Source organism: Capra hircus, chromosome 3 (genome assembly GCF_001704415.2).
Source record: "Capra hircus breed San Clemente chromosome 3, ASM170441v1, whole genome shotgun sequence".
Classification (NCBI taxonomy): domain Eukaryota; kingdom Metazoa; phylum Chordata; class Mammalia; order Artiodactyla; family Bovidae; genus Capra; species Capra hircus.
In genome coordinates this window covers 11,322,596-11,335,397 of record NC_030810.1, presented here as the reverse complement: position 1 = coordinate 11,335,397, position 12,802 = coordinate 11,322,596, and the positions used below count along the sequence as shown (strand labels likewise).

The 12,802-nt window shown below is 53.5% G+C and overlaps 1 protein-coding gene across 4 annotated transcripts in view; it reads left to right on the top strand.

The window, feature by feature from the left end:
* STK40 (serine/threonine kinase 40) overlaps nt 2,156–12,802 on the top strand; it is a 38,088-nt gene continuing 27,441 nt past the window's right edge. The window contains exon 1 of one of the 4 annotated variants that reach the window (XM_005678693.3): nt 2,156–2,549. The gene's annotated coding sequence lies outside the window, so the exon portion shown is untranslated. Of the gene's footprint in view, nt 2,550–2,752; nt 2,961–3,257; nt 3,448–12,802 lie in introns of those variants that run through there. The other 3 variants (XM_018041731.1, XM_018041744.1, XM_013962990.2) reach the window with 3 other exon arrangements.

Below are 12,802 nucleotides of genomic sequence, written 5' to 3'. Positions count from 1 at the left end.
CCATAATTAAGATAATGGCAGAATGCCAAGGTGGTCACCACAAACAGCTACTGCTTATTGAATCTCACTGTGCACCAGGCCCTGTGCCAGGGGCTCCGTGTGCTCCAGGAGGGCAGAGCTGTGGTCTGTTTGGTCCCACTGGATCTCCGGCATCCAACTCTGCTCTGCACACAGCTGGCACTCCATAAATCTTTGTGAAATGAAAGAATCATCTCATTTCATCATTACAACAACCCTAGAGGTATGTATTAGTAGCCCCATTTTAGAAGTAAGCAAACAAACCCAGAGAGGTTACCTGACTTGCTCAGGGTCACAGAGCCAGTGAACAACAGGGTGGGGATTTGAACTCAGGTCTGTATGCCTGAAACTCCATGATCGTTGCTTACACTGCACTGTTCTGCCTCTCAGCATTCCTGATACTGGTAACTGGGTAAGATAAGCAATGCCTTGATGATTCAGTGGGTAAAAGAATCAGCCTGCAATGCAGGATACTCAAGAGGTTCAGGTTTGATCCCTGGGTCAGGAAGATCCCTTGTGCCTGGAAAAGTCCATGGATGGAGGAACCTGACAGGGTATAGTTCAACAGTTGCAAAGTCGGACACAATGGAGTAACCAAGCACGCTGCTAACAGTGATGGTACCCAGCCACCAGGTATGGGCCTAGCACTCGAACTGGCATACCTTGGTTCTAGGGGCTTGGCCACAGAGACCCCAGAAGTCAGCCAGTAGGAAAGGTTTGCGGGGTTTCAGAAGCCTGAGGAAGCTCCCTAGGGTTGAAGGTTTCCTCCTCTCCTTCTGTAATAGGCAGATCTGCCTGTACATCGTCAAGCAACCGTTTCATGCTGTTGTGACAGGTGTCACTTTGTCATGGCAGAGTCGTCTGCCAAGATGCCCAGAGCTGGAGAGCCAGCAGGAGCGTGTGTCACAGTGTGTGCGTGCGTGTGATGCAGCCGTCTCCTCGTGTTTGTGTCCTGATGGCAGCTTTTCATTTCCTCTGGCTGGGACCTTTCCTTTCTATTCATTACCTCTCCTACTCCCCTCTTTCTCTTCCTCCTCCTCCTCCTCTTTGTCAAAATCCTATATTTTGAATCAGCTGAGAGCCTCCTGGGGCTGGGGATGGTGGTGTCAGCTCCAAGTGATTCATCTAGCTGATAATTAGAGCTCTGGAAAACCCAACACTCATTCCTGTCAGAGCTTCCGGAATCTCTAGGCTTTTCCCTTTGTCAGAGATAGGAGCTTGGGGGGCCGGGCCCAGCATTTTCGTGCCTGCTTTCAGTCCTCCACTGCACTGAAGCTTGCTGAGAGGAGTATGGGCACTCTTAGTTCATCAGGTCCCATGAGAAGCTGTTTCCACACTCATTGGATCCTCACAGTGAACCCACAAAGTATTATTCCTATGTTGACAGATGGGGATGATTAGGGAACTTGCACAGTCACTGAACTTGTAAGAGACACAGCAAGGACTCAAATTCAACCTTTTTGGAATCTGCCAGACTTGGTTCAAATCACAGCTCTGCCATTATTGGCAGAGCCAATAATGTGTCGTCGGTTACTTTCCCTCTCAGAGTTCTAGCTGCTTCATCTGTGAACAGACTCCCTAACATTGATGTCTCTACAGTGCTTAACACAGTGTCTGACATACTACTGCTGTTTCGGTTACTACTGTTACTCAGCCCTTTCAGCTCAGTGTACACTAGGCATTTAGAGACAAAGACAAGGACACAGGAGGAGGCAGCCAGTCTCACATCAACTCTCATGTCCTGGCAGTCACTGCCTGTGTGGAGATGACAAATGCGTGCATACACGTAAGTGCTTGGCCACACACCCTAGGAAAATCCAGAGCTGTGCACACAGGCTTGGACACGTGTGCCCAAATGGATACAGAATAACACAGCTGGAAAGAGAATCAGGAGTCATATGCAGCTAGCATCCTGGCTCACTCCTCGGAGACAAAGGAGTGGGTCCGTGATCTCGGGTACTGCCACCGCGGCGCCCTTCTAGCTGCTTCTGCATGCCAGCGGAGGGAAGCCAGGCTCTCAGAGGGCCCCAGTGAGTCATCAGCCTGATGCAATCCCTTTAAAGGGCTCATCTGCTGGTGCAAGAAGCTGATTCATGGAGGGCGTGGTTGCTGGAGAAGGAGGAGAAAGGGACCGAAACTGCAGCAGGAGGGGCTGAGGTTAGGTGGCTGGAACAGCTAACAGGAACTCTTCACTGTTAACCTGCCTGGTCGAGACTCTAGGGATCTTCGGATTGAAGCGGGATTTCTACAAAAGCAAGGGGCCCAGAGGGAAATGAATTGTGAGGGCTACGGCAGGAATTCCTGTCATTGATGAGACCCACGCCAGCGCTCGCCGCACAAAGCTCCAGGAACCGAGAAATGGGGGTCATGAAAGAGCCACTTTTCTGACAAAGATACTACAACCAACCGATCTTTCAGCTGCTGGAGAAGTCTCCAGACCCGGGAGGGCGAGTGTAGGGCACGCGAGGTTCAGTGGAGTAGCGGCGGGGGCGGTGCCTCCGGCCCAACCTCACCTCAGACTTAGATAAGCGGTAAGTACCGCCCCTTAGAGTCTCGGTCTCCAATCGTTTCCCAGATTTCAGCCCGAGCCCCACCCTGAACCAATCCTCAATCGGATTCTGGTCTCTTGCCTGAAGGCTTCCGCCCTTCGTCAATATGGCACCCAATCCCAGAGCCGTGGGCTGTAGATATGGGCAAGGGGCGGGGCTGCGGCCTGTCCGGGAGGAGGGGGCGGTGCGTCACTTCCGTTGTCAGGTGGCGGCGCTGCAGCCATGGAGGGAGGCGGCGGCAGCGGCGGCGGTGGCTCGGGAGGCTGCGCCGGGAGACGGCGGTGAGCGGCTCCCACGCCCCTTGCCCGGCCCCGGTCCCCCGGGACGGAGCGCCGAGCAGCCCCGGCTCCGGGCTACGGACTATGGGCGAGCATCGCTGAGCACCGGCGGAAGGTGAGGGCAGGGGTCCGGGAGAGGGGAGCCGGGAGCCCGGCCGGGGATGCGGGTTGGCGGGGGCGGGCCTCAGCGGCCGTGGCAAGGGGATCAGGGTGACAGCCTGAGGCCGTCCGGCCTGACAGAAATGACAACAGCGGATCCGCCGTCCTCGGCTGGGGTCTGCTCTTCCCAGGGGGCGGGGGAGGGGGCGGGGGCTCCTGCGCGCCGGGTACCGGGTGGCCACGGGGGTGTCTCGGCCCCAGCCCTGGGAGTCGGCACAGCTCAGCCTTGCCTGGAGTCACTTGGTCAGTCAGCGAAGGCGCAGGTTTTTCCCAAGAGGCACTCTCTCCTCTCCGTACTGCCCTCCTGATCCCGAGAGTGACTTGAGAGTTGGAACGAGTCCCCGGAGAGCTTCTTCTCCAGCCCGGGCTTCCTCCACGAGCCCTCACCCATTGGCACGGGCACCATCGCTGCTGGAGAATTTCGAGTCCGGGGCGGCGATCAGGTGCGGGTCCGAGCTACCTGCTAGTCGGTGCTGTGTTTGACCGGCCTTTGCCGAGGAGAGAGCCTGCTGCTGTGGTCACTGTTTCACCTGCCATGCCCCATCAGGCCTGCCCATCCCCACGGCGCTTGGCCCCACCTTCCAGTCGTAGGTAGGGGCATCGGGATTCCCTCCAGACGTCGAGTACTCTGCCTGCCACCCCCACTCTCTAGGTTTGATGCCCGTTTGTTGGCGGAAGGAAGAGATGACAGCCGCCTTCGTTGGCAAGATAGACTTTGCTCTGTATTAAGTCACAGGAGGAAACCGGTTGGCTTTGCTTGGTTTTGAGAGCAATGAAGAAGAGGGTAGTCACTCTGGGCTGGGCACTTTCTCTCTTTGCTCAGCTTTGCATGAAATAAGGAAGAGCAGGATATGCACTTGTAAGGCCAAAAGAACCCTTGTTTGTAAACAGCGCTTGTGAGCTGGGCCAGTGCTCCTTGATGGGTCTGCTGTGCCAGCTCTTTGTCCCTTAAATCTTAGACACTATGGAGATGGCCCTTGTTCATTCATTCATTCATTCATTCATTCATTTCCCACATAATAGCATGACAGCAGCAGTGTCCTTGCCTGGAGAGGCAAGTACCCTGTATTATAGAGGTTAAGAGTAACTTTGGAGCCAGACCTCCAGAGTTCACATTCTAGCCCTGCAGCTTTGTAGCTCTGTGGCCTTGGGCGGATTGTTTAACCTCTCTGTGCCTCAGTGTTCTCAGCTATAGAACAGGACTGATAACAAAGTTACTGTGAAGATTTTAAAAGTTAACACCTACAAAACACATAGAACCATGTCTGCCACATAATGAATTCAGTAAATGTTAGCTAATCTTATTTCAAGAAGCTCATGGTCTGGTTAAGGGAGAAAGTGACAGTGTTAGTCGCTCAGCTGCGTCCAACTCTTTGTGACCCCATGGACTGTAGCCCACCAGGCTCCTCTGTCCATGGAATTCTCCAGGCAAGAATACTGGAATGGGTTGCCATGCTCCCCTCCAGGGGATCTTCCTGACCCAGGGACCAAACCTGGGTCTCCCGCATTGCAGGATTCTTGACTAACTGAGCCACCAGGGAGACTGACCTGTAAACAAATGGTTGAAACATTGTCTAAAACAAAAACTAGTATCAGCAAGAACAGAGGGCTGTGGGAGTCCAGCAAAGGAAGCTTCTTGAGTTGGGGGGTGGGAGAAGTTTTGGGAAAGCTTGGAAGAAGTGATGATGCTGGAACTGTATCAGGGAGGATGAGAAGGCTCAGCCAGGTAAGAACAAAGGGGCAAGGTACTCCACTTCGACATCTAAACTCAAAATTTATCCCAGAAACCTCGGACTGTTCAGTATGGTGGTATGAAAGTCAGCCTGGTGCCAGGTGAAACAGTACAGGTTGACAGGGGATTGCCACACTAACAATTAGGAAGTTTGTACCAAGGGCAGTAGGGAGCAAGGGAAAAGGTTGAAGCAGAGGAGTGTCATGATTGGACTTGTGTTTTAGAATGCTCTCTCTGGAGCCTCAGCAGGAGAGAAGGGAGAGGAGAGGAAAAGCTGAAACAATGGAGACCTCTTCAGAGGTTACCGCAGGGCAGGCCCCCGAGAGAGGAGAGATGGTGCAGGGTGGGGGATCTTTGGTGAGACGACACTGCCTGCAACCAGTGGCAGGTGACAAGCTCCCTGTGTTGTCCTGGGCTGCTCTGCTGGGCCCAGAGGTACCTGGCACATCTGCCTCTCTCTTCCTGAGACTGCAGGTCTTTCAAGCAGCCGAGCTGGTGAGGCCTCCAGAAGGTCATTTGTAAGGTCAGTTGCTCCCTTGTGCCTTTAATTTGACCTTTTGGGAAGGCAGCAGACTGGAGTGGTAAAGAGCCTATTTGGCTCCACTCTCAGACAGAGTCTCAGTTCCAATCCCAGCCCCTGCCGATCAGTAGAGGTCACTTATTCTTTGTGTGCCCAGCTTTCTCATCTGTAAAGTGGGGGCAGTAAGAGCCCCTCTTTAGGAGGGCAGTTATGAGGATCTGTAAGGTGTTGCAAGCTGGACATTGAGTGCACATTCAGTGAGGAATGCTTGGTAAACGCTACAGCTGCAGGAAAGAACTCCTCAGAATTAGTCAAAGCAGTTCAGGGCGACTAAACTGTGTCCCAGTGAGCTGTCAGAAGTGTCCTGAGGGATCACAAGATCACAGAATTTTATTGTATTCTCTCCAAAAAAGAAATCTGTGCGGAGTTTACCAAGCCGGTATGGGAGCCATGCAGATGATTCAGCTCAGCTCTTTAAAAGAACCATTAAAAAAAAAATAGAAGTAGGACTGCTGAGAAAAAAAAAATCCTATATTAAAGGATACTAGGAGAACTTCCCTGGTGGTCCAGTGGCTTAGACTTCACGCTGGGGGCCCGGGTTCAATCCCAGGTTAGAGAACCAGATCTCACATGCCTCAGCTAAAGACCTGGTGCAGCCTAACAGCTAAATAAATACATATTTTTAAAAAATAAAGTAGCCTGGGAGAAAACATATTTAGAGTTTCTTCCATATGTGTCCCTATTAGTGACCCTAGTTTGGTATCTGAATTGGCACCATCAGGAAGCACACACTGATACGTGCGTTAGCCCCAAATCCAGAACCCCAGTTCCACACACATAAGCTCCCATGTGCAGCTGGGGAATTGTTGGGTAGCAGGTACAGAAGGAGTCGGACACGACTGAGGTGACTTAGCAGCAGCAGCAGGTACAGGAGGAGATTGGAGAGGCAGGCCCTGCCCTAGAGGAGCTGGCAGTCTAACAGGGGCCTGGCAGGCTCCTAACCAATGAGCACCTGCAGATAGCTGGGGGCGTGTCTCATAGGAGTCTGTGCGGCAGGTAGAGGGAATGAGGGGAAGGGGTGTTCCTCCCCGGGGGATGGCGAGGTGACGGGAGAATTTTGGAGAGGCCTTAGAACTTGAACTGGATCTTGATGAAAACTAAATATTGACGGGGAATAGAGTGTTCATGGAGCACTCCAGACAGGGGAGCATCAGGGCACAAGCGTGGGGTGCAGGCTGGTGTGTGTGCGTGCTGCAGGAACCACAAGAGGTTCCCGCACAGGATGTGAAGGGACCTGGCTTTAGGATACCCTGGAGAGGTGAGCACCAGGGCTAAGATGCTTGAACTTCTGTTGGTGAGGGGCTGCTTTGGTTTAAGTGGAGGAAACACCGTTAAATGCGCATCTTCCCAAGAGCCCTCTGGCTGCTGGGAGAGGACGGACTGGAGCGAGAGCACATCCTGAGTCTCTATAAGCGGTTTTTGCTGTAATGAGAGTAAGGGTCAGTGTAATCAGAGGCAGATGGGAAACGGAGGAAGGGCGCAGATCAGAGCTGTTTGGGGGGAAAGTCAGCTGGACTCTGGGAGTGTCTGGAAGTGAGGACGGAGGGAGGAGCAATGATGGCAGGTGCCCCGAGCTTCCTGATCTGGCTGCGAGGGTGACTGATAGAGCCGGCAGGAGAGAATGGCCAGGGAGATCTGCCAGATCCCCTCGGTAAGCCCTCTCATGGGAGAGGATCAGTTGCAGAGTCTGTGGCTCTCGGTCCAGCTTTGGGCCAGGCTTCTCTCTGGTTTTGCCTGAGTCAGCGCCTGGGAAAAGGGCAGCTTCCCTTCCTCATCTTCCCTCTGCTCAGATTTGCCCAGGGAGGTGAACTTCTTCAGTGTTTCAGACACTCAAGGGGCTGAGTCTGCAAGACTCCTGTGACTTGTTCAGCCTTGAGATGGCCCTCGAGAGCAGCCCTTCCGTCTGGTGCTGTCCACACTGACTCAGCAAGTGATGAGTCCCGAAGAGCAGTGTGCCCTCAGGGGAAAGGTGGCGTCCCCAGGGCTCCCGGGAGGTCTCATCTAGAAAGAGACCTTGAGGTGGAATTTACTCTGGAGGCTGGGCCGGCCGACCCAGTCCTTCTTCTCAGGAAGGAGAGATGTCTGCCACAGGCCACCTGGGACCCACTCAGCCATCAGGGAAGTGAGAGGGAGCTGCCTTCATGTCCTTGTCCCCCTGAGCTCTGCAGAGAGGGATGTGCTGGTAGATGGGACTTCACACAGGCCCTTTGAACTGGGGAGATGTTCACAGGATTTGTCCTTGAACTTGCGGTGGACACGAAGTCAAAGGGAAAGTGGCCTGAGACAAGGGCATTTCTTCCTCCTGCATCTGCTCAGGTGAGACTGTGGCCTTGAAGGTGGCCCGGGGCCCACAACAGCCATGCATCTCCTCTCGGGATCTGTCACCAAGATCCAAGAAGGGAAAGCGTGGTGTCGCTTGCATTGATTGCCTTACTATCTTAGAGATGGTTCCACTTTGTCTCATGCACGTCTGGGTTATTTTGGGCGATACTGTGTCATCACGGTTTGTATAATTTATTCAGCAAACTCTGCTGATGAACTTAGGTTATTCTCGGCCTTTTGTTCTTCAAACAAAGCTGAAGTGACTGTATCTGCATGTGTGCGGTTCTGCCTACCTTAGTATCCACAGAATAAATTCCAAGAGGAGTTGCTGCCTCGAAGAGTACCTTTTATTACTACTATTTTAAAGTAGTTTCTCAGCCCCCTTCTAGTGAACTGGAGCAGCCTGATTTTCCCCCAGCCAGCAAAGATGCTCCTTCCTGAGGGGCACTGAGAATCCCAGTGGTGATAACCTGCTTCTGGCTCTTCGCAGTCGAAGTTGGGGTTCCCTAGAGCTTACACAGTCCAACAGTCTACAGGTCTGCTGGTTTTGGAGAAACTCTAGTTGTGGGAAAGCAGCAGAGAAAACTGAGAAGGGCTCTCATCATTTAGAATGAAGCTGTCCCCTCTTGCCTCTGTTTACAGATCATCACCTACTTGGCAAAAGAGATAGGCAGGGGATCTTAAGGCTTTAGGGAGTCTGTGACCCAAGGATCCCCAACGAAGAAGTGGCCTGGACATGGTAGTGGGAATTGGCAAGAGCAGGCTGGTGTGCCTGTCCCCTGTCTTTGGGTTTAGGGCAGAGCTGGCTAGAGGTGTGGAGAGGTGCCTAAAAGCAGGTACCTTTAGGGAGAAACTCAGGTCAGCCCCTCAGGAGGCCCCAGGACTGCCAGAGCCCAGAATTCTCTGGGTTTTTGGAGCCCCACTGCTGGCATCGCCACCTCTGGAGAGCGAGCACCCCACCCCTTTCTGTAGTTGATGTGCAGGCCCTGGTGTCGCCAGGCGTGTGTGACCTCTGTGTCTGAGTTCTCTTCTGACTCTACTCCCAAAGTGCTTCCTCCTGAAGGAACAGAAAGGAAACCAACCAGAAAAGAAGGATCCCCACCAGCTTCCAGGTCCTTTCCTAAGTACTCTGCAATATGTATTGAGGCTTTCTGCCAGCTTAAGGAAAGAGGAATTGTCTCTGTTCTACGGAGAACCCCCAGGCCAGAAGGGCTAAGGAACCTGTCCACTGTTACTCAGCCAGCAGGGGCAGAGCTGGTTTTCCAGCCCACACCTTTGTGACACTAGATCCCATGCCATCCCATTCCCCGATCCTGGCCAGGCTCTGGCCCCAGGGAGCCCAGCCCACATGGAATCTTGGACCCATAAAGCTGTAGAGCTGGAAATGACCTTGACAAACCTGAAGCAGTCCCTTCTTTTTTCCTGGAAAAATGGAAACTGCCACTCCAGGCCACTGCCTAGAGATACATCCCTCCCCTCCTACCCTGTGAGTAGGGAATAAGGAGACCTTCAATCCTGTCTTCCAGCACTTAAGACTCAGATCAGACCTGGCTTCAGAACCCATTTCTGCCACTTGCTAACTGAGTGACTTTGAACAAGTCACTTCCTATCTCCAGCCTCTGCCGTAAAATGAACTTACCGCTCCTTGCTTCAAAGCAGTGATGAGGATTAGACACAAGGTGTTACTGGCCTCTGGTGAGACCCCAGAGAGCTCTTTGGTGGTGAGTCTGAGTCTCCTGAAAGAGGCATCATGAACCAGCTTCCAGGTCTCCAGTTTGAACCATTTGGTGGTCTTCCCAGCTCTTAAAGAAGCCAGGTGGCAAGCAGGAAGTTCTTGTAAGCCAGTTTGAAAGTTGCCTGGGAGAGCTTGAGCGTGGCGGTTTGTCTCTTCTCTGCCCGCTCTTCGGATGCAGCCTTGCGTCAGCACGCAGGCCCACACGTTCAGGGCATTCTCAACGCCATGCTCCCTCCTGTGTGCCTTCTCTAAGACCCAGCCTCCCAGGTTCCAGTGCCACTCTTAATAGTTCTGATGGGTTCAGAAGTTTTGTTAAGTTGTGATAGTAATCTGCAGGGAGATGGTTAGGCAGAATGCGTCCGTGCACGCGCACAGGTACGCTCATCATGTCTGACGCCTCGCCACCCTGTGGTCTGCAGCCTGCCATGAAGCCGGTTGAGCACTGTAGAAGAGTATGAAATAAACCTACCCACCTCCTGTTTGTGTTCTGTTACCTGGAGGTATCCACTGTTAAGTTTCTTCTGGAAATTTCTTATGCATATTCATTTTTTTAAACCCAAATGGGATCATTTTATACAAATAGAACTGCAGTTTGCTTTTTTTTTTTTTTCAAGTAACGTATCCTAGACATCTTCGTCTGTCAGCAGGCATGGGCCTAGTCTTAAAGGCTGCATAGTATTCCCCCGTCTGGATGTACCATGATGGAGTGAACCAGTGTCTCTTGGTGAACATGTAAATTGTTTCCTGTCTGGAGGGGATGTGTGTGTGTTTTGATTTTTATGGTTTTATCTTTGTGTGTTTTTGCTGCTACCCAGGGCTCTTGAGGGACCCTCAGTAAGTACATTGATCTTGGTGAACTTGTGTGAGTGGACCTAGAGAATAAATTCCTAGAACTGGGTGTGCTGGACCCAGGACAAGTACATTTTTTCCTGCTTTGTTGATTGTGATGTCACTGTCTTCTGCACGCCTGTTGGGCCTGTGCAGGGGGTTCTGTGCTGGTCAGGGGCCCTGGCCCTGCCCCCAGGAGCTCACCCACTGGAGAGACACAGGCAAGCAGGCTCTTGCCCACACGTGGACAGAGTGTGTTGGGGATGGCTCGTGGCTAGCCTTAGCGACTCGGAGCAGGTAAAGCCGTTGTGTGGGCGTGCTTGTCTGAACAGCCTGCTGAGGGCAACTCTGATGGCAGAGCCTGCTGTCTGCCTCTGTAATCCTGCCCCCCAGCAGCCACAGCCAGTAGCATCCGGCAGACTGCAGAAAGCGAACTATATTGTTCGTTCTCACGGTTGTGAAATTTAATTGAATTTCATTGTTGATAGAGGCAGTTAAAGAAAGGCAGTTGGCTGGCCCCAGTCCAAATTACCTTTCTCACAGGATGATTGCAGTGACTTTTGCTGTTGAAAACCACACGAAGAGAGAGAACCACATCACCCAGGGCTGGCCTGGGCATTTCCGTCTGTCCATCTGTCGCTCTGGAAATCTGGGATGGAAGGAGGGAGATGTAACATTTGCTGGTGCCTCCCACAGGCTGGCTCCCCGCAGTCCTCAGGGCCGCCCGGGCCCTCTTCTGGGTGGGGAGACTGCGGCGCAGGGAGATACGTGCTCAGGGCGCAGGGGTGCTGCCAGCCTCGGCCGGTCCCGCTTTAGTTGTTGGCTGCTTTCTCTTGGCCCGACAGGAGCCGTCGTGGATGTCGGGAACCTGAATTCCATGAGAGGCCCGGTGGGAGGCTTTGTTCCCACTGAACCAAGCAGCGGTTGGTGCTTTGAGCTGAGGAGGGGTCCCCCTAGTTGCCGGGCAGGCTGGCGTGACAGGAGGGCTTCTGTGACTCCGTCTCCCGTCACTGCACATGGCAGAAGGCCCCCCCGAGGCGAGGGGCCACCAGGAAGGCCTCCCAGCCAGTGTACTTGGCGGCGTCCCCTGGCTGCTTCTCTTGGTAGGAGATATCTGGGCAGCACAGCCTGAGAAAGAGCTGTTAAGTCTGTCCCTTCCTCTTGCAACACCCACACACAGTGACGGGTTATTTGCTGTCACATCAGCTGCTTCCGGAGGCCCCGGGAGGGGTGAAGCCAGTGGCAGCGCTGATGATGCTGCCCTGGATTCCGCTCTGGTGACTCTCAGAAAGGCTGCTGCCGAAGCCCTTTTCCCTGACCCAGGGACTGCTTCCTCTCGCTTCTCTCTCCTCCAGAAAAGCCTCCAGGCCCACCTCTGTGTACGCAGGCCTGGAGCTTCTTCTCCCAGATTCCCTCTGGGACACATCCTCCCGGCCTGGAGCCTCAGCCTTCGTGGAGGCCACTGAGGAGCCCAATGGGGCTTGCCCAGACCAGGGAGGTGAGGAGGGACATTCCCGATTATGTAACCTCCTTGAGCCTCCTGAAGGAGACTGGAGCTGGATCTCCGAGCTGCAGACACGGGTCCCCCTGTGAGCAGCAGGGGCCTTCAGTCCCCTGCTGGCCCCCAGAACTGCGCTCAGCCTGCTCTAGTCCTGCCGAGGAAAGGCAGTGACAGGGGATGGGTCTGTGCGGATGTGCTGGGGTTGGGGGGAGCTGGCTGGGCACAGGCCCGGGTTCTGGCCGCCCCTCCCACTTCCCACTGGGCTGAGTCACTTCCTCTCTGGCGCTGCAGGTAGTCTCCCACACGCCCAGCAGCCTTCGGGGGTGGGGTGCACCCCCTGCAAGAGAGGAGCTCCTGTTAGTAGCAGCCAGTTCGCCCGTTACCCCCGAGGCAGGCGTTTAGAGAAGGATGTGATGTTATGAATTCCTGACAGATTGGAGCTATACATATCCTGCATTTTAGAAATGAACAAAATCATCACTCTGTTTTGGAACGGTGGAGATGACAGCACATGCATGAGTCTTTGTCATCAGGGAGTCCTGGCTAAGGCTGAGGGATTATTAATCCGCCTCCCCATCCCCCGGCATCCATCCTGGGCACAGAAGCCAGTGACTTCCAGTGCATTCCTGGGGAGATTGCTGTGGCCCTCTGGCTCCCAGGGAGAGGGTTTTTGCCTGCTCAGGGATGGCTGTCCTTCACACTCAAAGGAAAGCTCTCAAACGGAGCTCCCTTCCAGCCAGCCAGCAAGGGTAGAGGAGAACAGGCCACAGGCAGCCTCTTCTGGTCCGATGAGCTGGGTAGAGTCTCGAGGCTTTGGTTTGTCAGCAGACCAAAAAAGAGGGGAAATCTTTACTTCATGAAATTGTGAGAATGAAAGAAAATCTAGGAAACTCTAAGAACAAACGATTCCTGGCAAGCAGTCGATGCTTGTCAGTTTAAAAGGTAGTTTAGAAGGTATGCACCCAGAGAGCCTTGTCACCAGGGAGCTACCTCAATATGGAGCAGGGACCCTCACCTTTCATCCGCCAGAGACCTCGAGACACCCCTCTTTTACAAATGATGAAACTGAGGCCCACAGAGAGTGAATGACTCTCACAGAG